Source organism: Oncorhynchus gorbuscha, linkage group LG10, assembly GCF_021184085.1.
Source record: "Oncorhynchus gorbuscha isolate QuinsamMale2020 ecotype Even-year linkage group LG10, OgorEven_v1.0, whole genome shotgun sequence".
Taxonomy (NCBI): domain Eukaryota; kingdom Metazoa; phylum Chordata; class Actinopteri; order Salmoniformes; family Salmonidae; genus Oncorhynchus; species Oncorhynchus gorbuscha.
The window spans coordinates 38817826-38825444 of NC_060182.1; positions in this window are offsets into that span (position 1 = coordinate 38817826).

Here is a 7619-nt window from a genome sequence, read left to right on the forward strand (position 1 = left end):
TTATGTCATTGTGTTAGTTTGGTCAGGGTGTGAGTTGGGGTGGGTAGTCTATGTTCTTTCTCTATGTAGTATTTATGTGTTTGGCCTGGTATGGTTCTCAGAGGCAGGTGTTGTTCGTTGTCTCTGATTGAGAATCATACTTAGGTAGCCTGTTTTCCCCATTTTATTTGTGGGTGATTGTTTTTCCCCATTTTAGTTGTGGGTGATTGTTTTCTGTCTCTGTGTCTTCGCCAGACAGAACTGTTTCGTTTTAGTTTGTTCTCCTTGTTAGTTAGTTTTTTTTGTGTTCAGTGTTAATAAACATCAACATGGATACGTACTACGCTGCATATTGGTACGATCCTTCATACTCCTCGTCAGAGGAAGACTACTCTCGTTACACGGACATTACTTTTCCAGAGATGTATAAACTCATAGGGCTTCTGTTCTACATGTCCATGGTCAAGGTGAAACGGGTGAGAGACTACTGGAAAGTGAACAGCATTTTCTCCCTGTCCTTTCCAGGGACAGTCATGTCCAGGAATAGATTCCAAATGTTGCTAGTGAACATTCACGAGTGACCCTAAGAAAGACTGCGTCAACGATACAAAAAGGAGGACGCCTGAGTACGACAGCCGTTGCCATATTAAGCCATTGATGGATGCCATGCGGATTGCAAGTCGAGCCATCTTTACCATCCTCGCAGAAATCTGTCTGTCGAGGAGAGAATGGTGGCATCTAAGGCTATATCTCAAAAGCCTCAGGGCATAAAGGCTAAGCCGGTCAATTGGCTGACTCCAGCAATGGCTACACCATTGCCTTCAGTGTGTACACTGGAAAGTCCAACTTTTCCTCAGGCAACGGACAATGCCTACGATGCTGTCATGCGTCTCATTCAGCCATTCAACTTGGGCACTGGTTACCATCTCTACTGTGACAATTTCTACACGAGTCCGAAACTGTTCTGGGATTTATTTTCCCGGAAAATTGGTGCGTGTGGAACCCTGCATGAGAAGACATTGCTTGCGTCAAGACAAACATCCCTCTAATGAAATCCCCGAGTGGATCCATAAGGTGGAGGAAGGAGGGCAACCTGCTGTATGTGAAGTGGAATGACGGAAGCATGGTGTCGATCTGTTCCATAATACACAAAGCATATGAGAAGGACACAACTCTGAAAAGGAAGAAGAAGTTGAAGGACTGCAGCTGGACCACTGTGCTTGTGCCTATCCCAGAGCCCTTTGTGGACTACACTAAGAACGTAGGTGTGGACCTGTCCGACATGCAGCTCCATCACTACTCATTAGGCAGCAACTTCCTTAACATCGCTGCTATGAACAGCTAGGATGTAGCTATGAACAGCTACATCCTACACAAGGATCTATGCAAAAATAAGATTGAGATGCGAATGGGCCAGCAACGGTACATGGAAGAGCTCGCAAGCCTCACTTTGTGAGGTGAACTTGCATGGTCCACCCGTTGAGAGGCAAACAGACCACATTCCTGTGCCTTGCAAACCGCCAGTATGCAAAAGCAAGAGGGCTAGTCTAGAATGCAGAAGTTGTAAATATTGCCCAGAAAAAACTCCATGGAAGTGCAAGATGTGTGAGGTCACACTGTGCGTTATTCCTGACAGGAACTGTTTTGAGAAGTGGTACACTAAACTTCCAGTAACTACCATCAAAGATGAAAGTCTTAACGATGCCCTAGTAACATTCTAGTTGCTTACCTCAAATTTTTGACAGATCAAAATGTATAGTTCAAATACCCATATTCATTATATACTGTGCCATCAGAAAGTAGGCTATTCATAAACCTCGACTCATTCCACATTTTGCTGTTACAGCCTGAATTTCAAATTGATTAAATTGATTTAGATGGGTAAAAATAAAAAGCAGATATTTAATATCCCTTTGAGCATGGTGAAGTTATTAATTACACTTTTGGATGGTGCATCAATACACCCAGTCACTACTAAGATACAAGTGTTCTTCCAAACTCAGTTTTCCGGAGAGGAAGGAAATGGCTCAAGGATTTCACTATTGAGACCTATGATAACTTTAAAACAGTTAGAGTTGAATGGCTGTGATAGGAGAAAACTAAGGATGGATAAACAACATTGTAGTTACTCCACAATACAACCCAAAATTTGTGAAAAAAAGGAATCCTGTACATAATAAAAATATTCCAAAACATGCATCCTATTTGTAATAAGGCACTAAAGTAAAACTGCAAAAATAGTGGCAAAGAAATATACTTTATGTCCTGAATACATTTTTATAGTATGGTGGTAGCTGCATCATGTTATAGGTGTGCTTGCCATCAGCAAGGACTAGGGAGTTTTTTTATGATAAATAAAACAGAATAGAGTTAAGCACTGACAAAATCCTAGAGAAAAATCTGGCTGTCTGCTTTCCAACAGACACTGGGAGACAAATGCACCTTTCAGCGGGACAATAACCTAAAACACATGGCCATATATACCCTGGAATTGCATGCCAAGGTGACATTGAATGTTCCTGAGTGAATTAGTTACAGTTTTGATTTAAAGGGGCTCAAAAATATGGGGCAAGACTTGAAAATGGCTGTTTAGCAATGATCAACAACCAACTTGAAAGAACTTGAAATTTAAACATTTTACAATCCAGGTGTGCAAAGCTCTAGCTGTAATCACTGTCAAAAGTGATTCTGTATTGACTCAGGGGGTTATACATTTTTTTTTATATATATATATATATATATTTTACAAATGTTAATATTCTTCCACTTTGACATTAAAGAGTATTTTGAGTAGATCATTGACATAAAAATTACAATTAAATCCATTTTAATCCCACTTTGTAACAACAAAATGGGGGAAAAGTAAAGAGGTGTGAATACTTTCTGAAGGCACTGTAGGTGCCATTTGCGATGCATTGGAAAACCTCTTGTCTTTGTGGTTGAATCTGTGTTTAAAATTCACTGCTCGACTGAAGGACCTTACAGAATATGTGTTGGGTACCAAGAGAATGCCAAGAGTGTGCAAAGCTGTATTCACACCAAAGGGTGGCTACTTTGAAGAATCTCAAATATAAAATATATTTTGGTTTGCTTAACACTTTTGGTTACTACATGATTCCATATGTGTTATTTCATAGTTTTGATGTCTTCATTATTATTCTACAATGTAGAAAATAGTAAAAAATTAAGAAAAACCCTTGACTGAGTAGGTGTGTCCAAACTTTTGACTGGTACATTTTTGAAGAAAATAAATCTCACAAAAATAGTGCACTGGGCCTTTATTAGTCCGGTATTAGCTGACCGATATAGCCATCTGTAGCGCGGGAAAAACGTTGACAATTTTACAGATACACAAGGACGTATGTTAAATTGGTGTAAAAAAAAATGTTTAATTTGCTCGCCTCAAGGTTTGATGCAATATATCGGGAAATTGCAATCATTTGAACCTTGCACTACTTGACTTGCTCCCAGACCTCTTGTTCTGTTACACTTGAATGTGTTATTTGTATAAATAACACATGAAAGTGTAAGGTTTGTGCTCTAGCCTATACAATCCAATTGTCTTTTACCTGCATGCTATTTTTATCTGTATATATTTTTGACATGTCACTGTTTTGATTCATTAATAAACTTGCTGCTACTTCCATAACTGTTTCTACTTCAGCATTGCTTGCTGTTTGGGGTTTTAGGCTGGGTTTCTGTACAGCACTTTGTGACATTGACTGATGTAACAAGGGCTTTATAAATACATTTGATTGATTGATAAATATATTTGATTGATATCAGCAGATTCATTAAATGAAAGATGTACAGCATTGATTGTTCCATCATATGGGTGTGTGAAATGCTCCTATTGTTAAACCAATATCAATGAATTGGAAATGGTGACCACTCAGAGAAATACATTGATATTATTTCTAACTGTTCCAAACTGAATATCCCTCATGCTTAGACTGACACCTAGAGGCCATGGGATGCTCTGTAAATGATGGTCGATAAAACCACATAAGCCATAATGAGCTCAGGGGTGATTAGCTTTTGCCCTGATAGATTTGATAGGGTGGACGCATCGGTGGAAATGCAGTCCCTAGAGAAAGCAAGAACAAGGTTCAGGAGTAGTGCAGTATTATCATAAGTAGACGTATACTTGGAAAACAGGAGGAATGGAGGGAGAGGAGGTCTACGAGAAAGAGAGTGAGTTTGAGTCGGATAGAAATGGTGTGGAAAAGGGAGATGGTTTGTTAAAGACGAATGGTAGAAAGTGTAAGCAGAGGGAGCTGAAGACAGGAGGAGAAATGGAAGTGAATGAGGGTGAAGTATCAGAGGTGGTAGGTGTGGTGAAGTTATCGGAGTCTGACAGTAGGAGTGAAGTTTATGGAAAAAGTGGACTCTTGTCCTTTGGCTGATCCATTTGTGGTTTCACGGTGGGTGAAAAAAGAGTTGGGTAATGTGGAATTGGTGAGGGTAACCAGAAGTGGTCTATTGATAATTGTTTGTGTTTCTGTTGGTCAGAGGGATAATGCACTCGGAATAAAACAAATGAGAGCAAGAAAAGTTAATTGTTTCGCTCCCAAGAAAAGGGCACCAATGAAAAAAGTCATAACTGGGGTAGCAGTAAATATAAAAGTTTAACAAAATATAAAAGTTGACCAGCTAAGGGGAAAGATCCAGGTGTATTTGATGTTCGTCGTTCGATGCGACGCAGACCGGGTGGCGAGAGTGGGGAAATAATTATTGTCTGTTCTATAGACATTTACATTTAAGTCATTTAGCAGACGCTCTTATCCAGAGCGACTTACAAATTGGTGCATTCACCTTAAGACATCCAGTGGAACAGTCACTTTACAATAGTGCATCTAAATCTTAAAGGGGGGGGTGAGAGGGATTACTTATCCTATCCTAGGTATTCCTTAAAGAGGTGGGGTTTCAGGTGTCTCCGGAAGGTGGTGATTGACTCCGCTGTCCTGGCGTCGTGAGGGAGTTTGTTCCACCATTGGGGGGCCAGAGCAGCGAACAGTTTTGACTGGGCTGAGCGGGAGCTGTACTTCCTCAGTGGTAGGGAGGCGAGCAGGCCAGAGGTGGATGAACGCAGTGCCCTTGTTTGGGTGTAGGGCCTGATCAGAGCCTGGAGGTACTGAGGTGCCGTTCCCCTCACAGCTCCGTAGGCAAGCACCATGGTCTTGTAGCGGATGCGAGCTTCAACTGGAAGCCAGTGGAGAGAACGGAGGAGCGGGGTGACGTGAGAGAACTTGGGAAGGTTGAACACCAGACGGGCTGCGGCGTTCTGGATGAGTTGAAGGGGTTTAATGGCACAGGCAGGGAGCCCAGCCAACAGCGAGTTGCAGTAATCCAGACGGGAGATGACAAGTGCCTGGATTAGGACCTGCGCCGCTTCCTGTGTGAGGCAGGGTCGTACTCTGCGGATGTTGTAGAGCATGAACCTACAGGAACGGGCCACCGCCTTGATGTTGGTTGAGAACGACAAGGTGTTGTCCAGGATCACGCCAAGGTTCTTAGCGCTCTGGGAGGAGGACAGAATGGAGTTGTCAACCGTGATGGCGAGATCATGGAACGGGCAGTCCTTCCCCGGGAGGAAGAGCAGCTCCGTCTTGCCGAGGTTCAGCTTGAGGTGGTGATCCGTCATCCACACTGATATGTCTGCCAGACATGCAGAGATGCGATTCGCCACCTGGTCATCAGAAGGGGATATAGAGTTTTGAAGTGAAGTTAGGATATATAAATTATCCTGTACGGGATTATGTGCTGAATGCCTTGAGAGACTAGTCAAGGAGCATATCACCTCCACCCTACCTGACACACTAGACCCACTCCAATTTGCTTACCGCCCCAATAGGTCCACTGACGATGCAATCGCCTGCACACTGCCCTATCCCATCTGGACAAGAGGAATACCTATGTAAGAATGCTGTGCATTGACTACAGCTCTGCACTTAATACCATAGTACCCTCCAAACTCGTCATTAAGCTCGAGACCCCACCCTGTGGAACTGGGTCCTGGACTTTCTGATGAGCCGCCCCCAGGTAGTGAAGGTAGGAAACAACATCTCCACCTCGCTGATCCTCAACACTGGGGCTCCCTGTTCTCCTTCTCCCTGTTCACCCATGACTGCGTGGCCATGCACGCTTCCAACTCAATCATCAAGTTTGCAGACGACACTACAATGGTAGGCTTGATTACCAACAACAACGAGACGGCCCTTGGAGTGTGGTGTCTCGCTCAACGTCAACAAAACAAAGGAGATGATCGTGGACTTCAGGAAACAGCAGAGGGAGCACCCTCCCATCCACATCGACGGAACAGTAGTGGAGAAGGTGAAAAGTTAAGTTCCTCGGCGTACACATCACGGACAAACTGAAATGGTCCACCCCCACAGACAGCGTGGCGAAGGAGGCACTTCAGGAGGCTGAAGAAATGTGGCTTGTCAACGAAAACACTCACAAACTTTTACAGATGCACAATCGAGAGCATCCTGTCAGGCTGTATCACCGCCTGGTACAGCAACTGTTCCGCCCACAACCGCAAGGCTCTCCAGAGGGTAGTGCGGTCTGCAGAACGCATCACCGAGGGCAAGCTACCTGCCCTCCAGGACACCTACATTACCTGATGTCACAGGAAGGCCAAAAAGATCATCAAGGACAACAACCACCCAAGCCACTGCCTGTTCACCCCGCTATCATCCAGAAAGTGGGGTCTGTACAGGTGCATATAAGCTGGGACCAAGAGACAGCCTTGAGATAGAAGCAATTTTTCAATCAGACTGTTAAACAGCCATCACTAACATAGAGAGGATGCTGTCAACATACAGACTCAAATCTCTTGCCACTATAATAAATGGACTTAAAAGGTATCACTAGTCACCTTAAATAACGCCACTTTAAAAATATTTACATATCCTACATTACTCTTCTCATATGTATATACTGTTCTATACCATCTACTGCATCTTACCTAAACCTATCATTAGTCACTTTAAATAACGCCACTTTAATAATGTTTACATATCCTACATTACTCATCTAATATGTACAGTGGGGCAAAAAAGTATTTAGTCAGCCACCAATTGTGCAAGTTCTCCCACTTAAAAAGATGAGGGGCCTGTAATTTTCATCATAGGTACACTTCAACTATAATAATAATAAATAATATGCCATTTAGCAGACGCTTTTATCCAAAGCGACTTACAGTCATGTGTGCATACAACTATGACAGACAAAATGAGGGGAACAAATCCAGAAAATCACATTGTAGGATTTGTAATGAATTTATTTCCAAATTATGGTGGAAAATAAGTATTTGGTCAATAACAGAAGTTTATCTCAATACTTTGTTATATACCCTTTGTTGGCAATGACAGAGGTCAAACGTTTTCTGTAAGTCTTCAAAAGGTTTTCACACACTGTTGCTGGTATTTTGGCCCATTCCTCCATGCAGATCTCCTCAAGAGCAGTGATGTTTTGGGGCTGTTGCTGGGCAACACAGACTTTCAACTCCCTCCAAAGATTTTCTATGGGGTTGAGATCTGGAGACTGGCTAGGCCACTCCAGGACCTTGAAATGCTTCTTACGAAGCCACTCCGTCGTTGCCCGGGCGGTGTGTTTGGGATCATTGTCATGCTGAA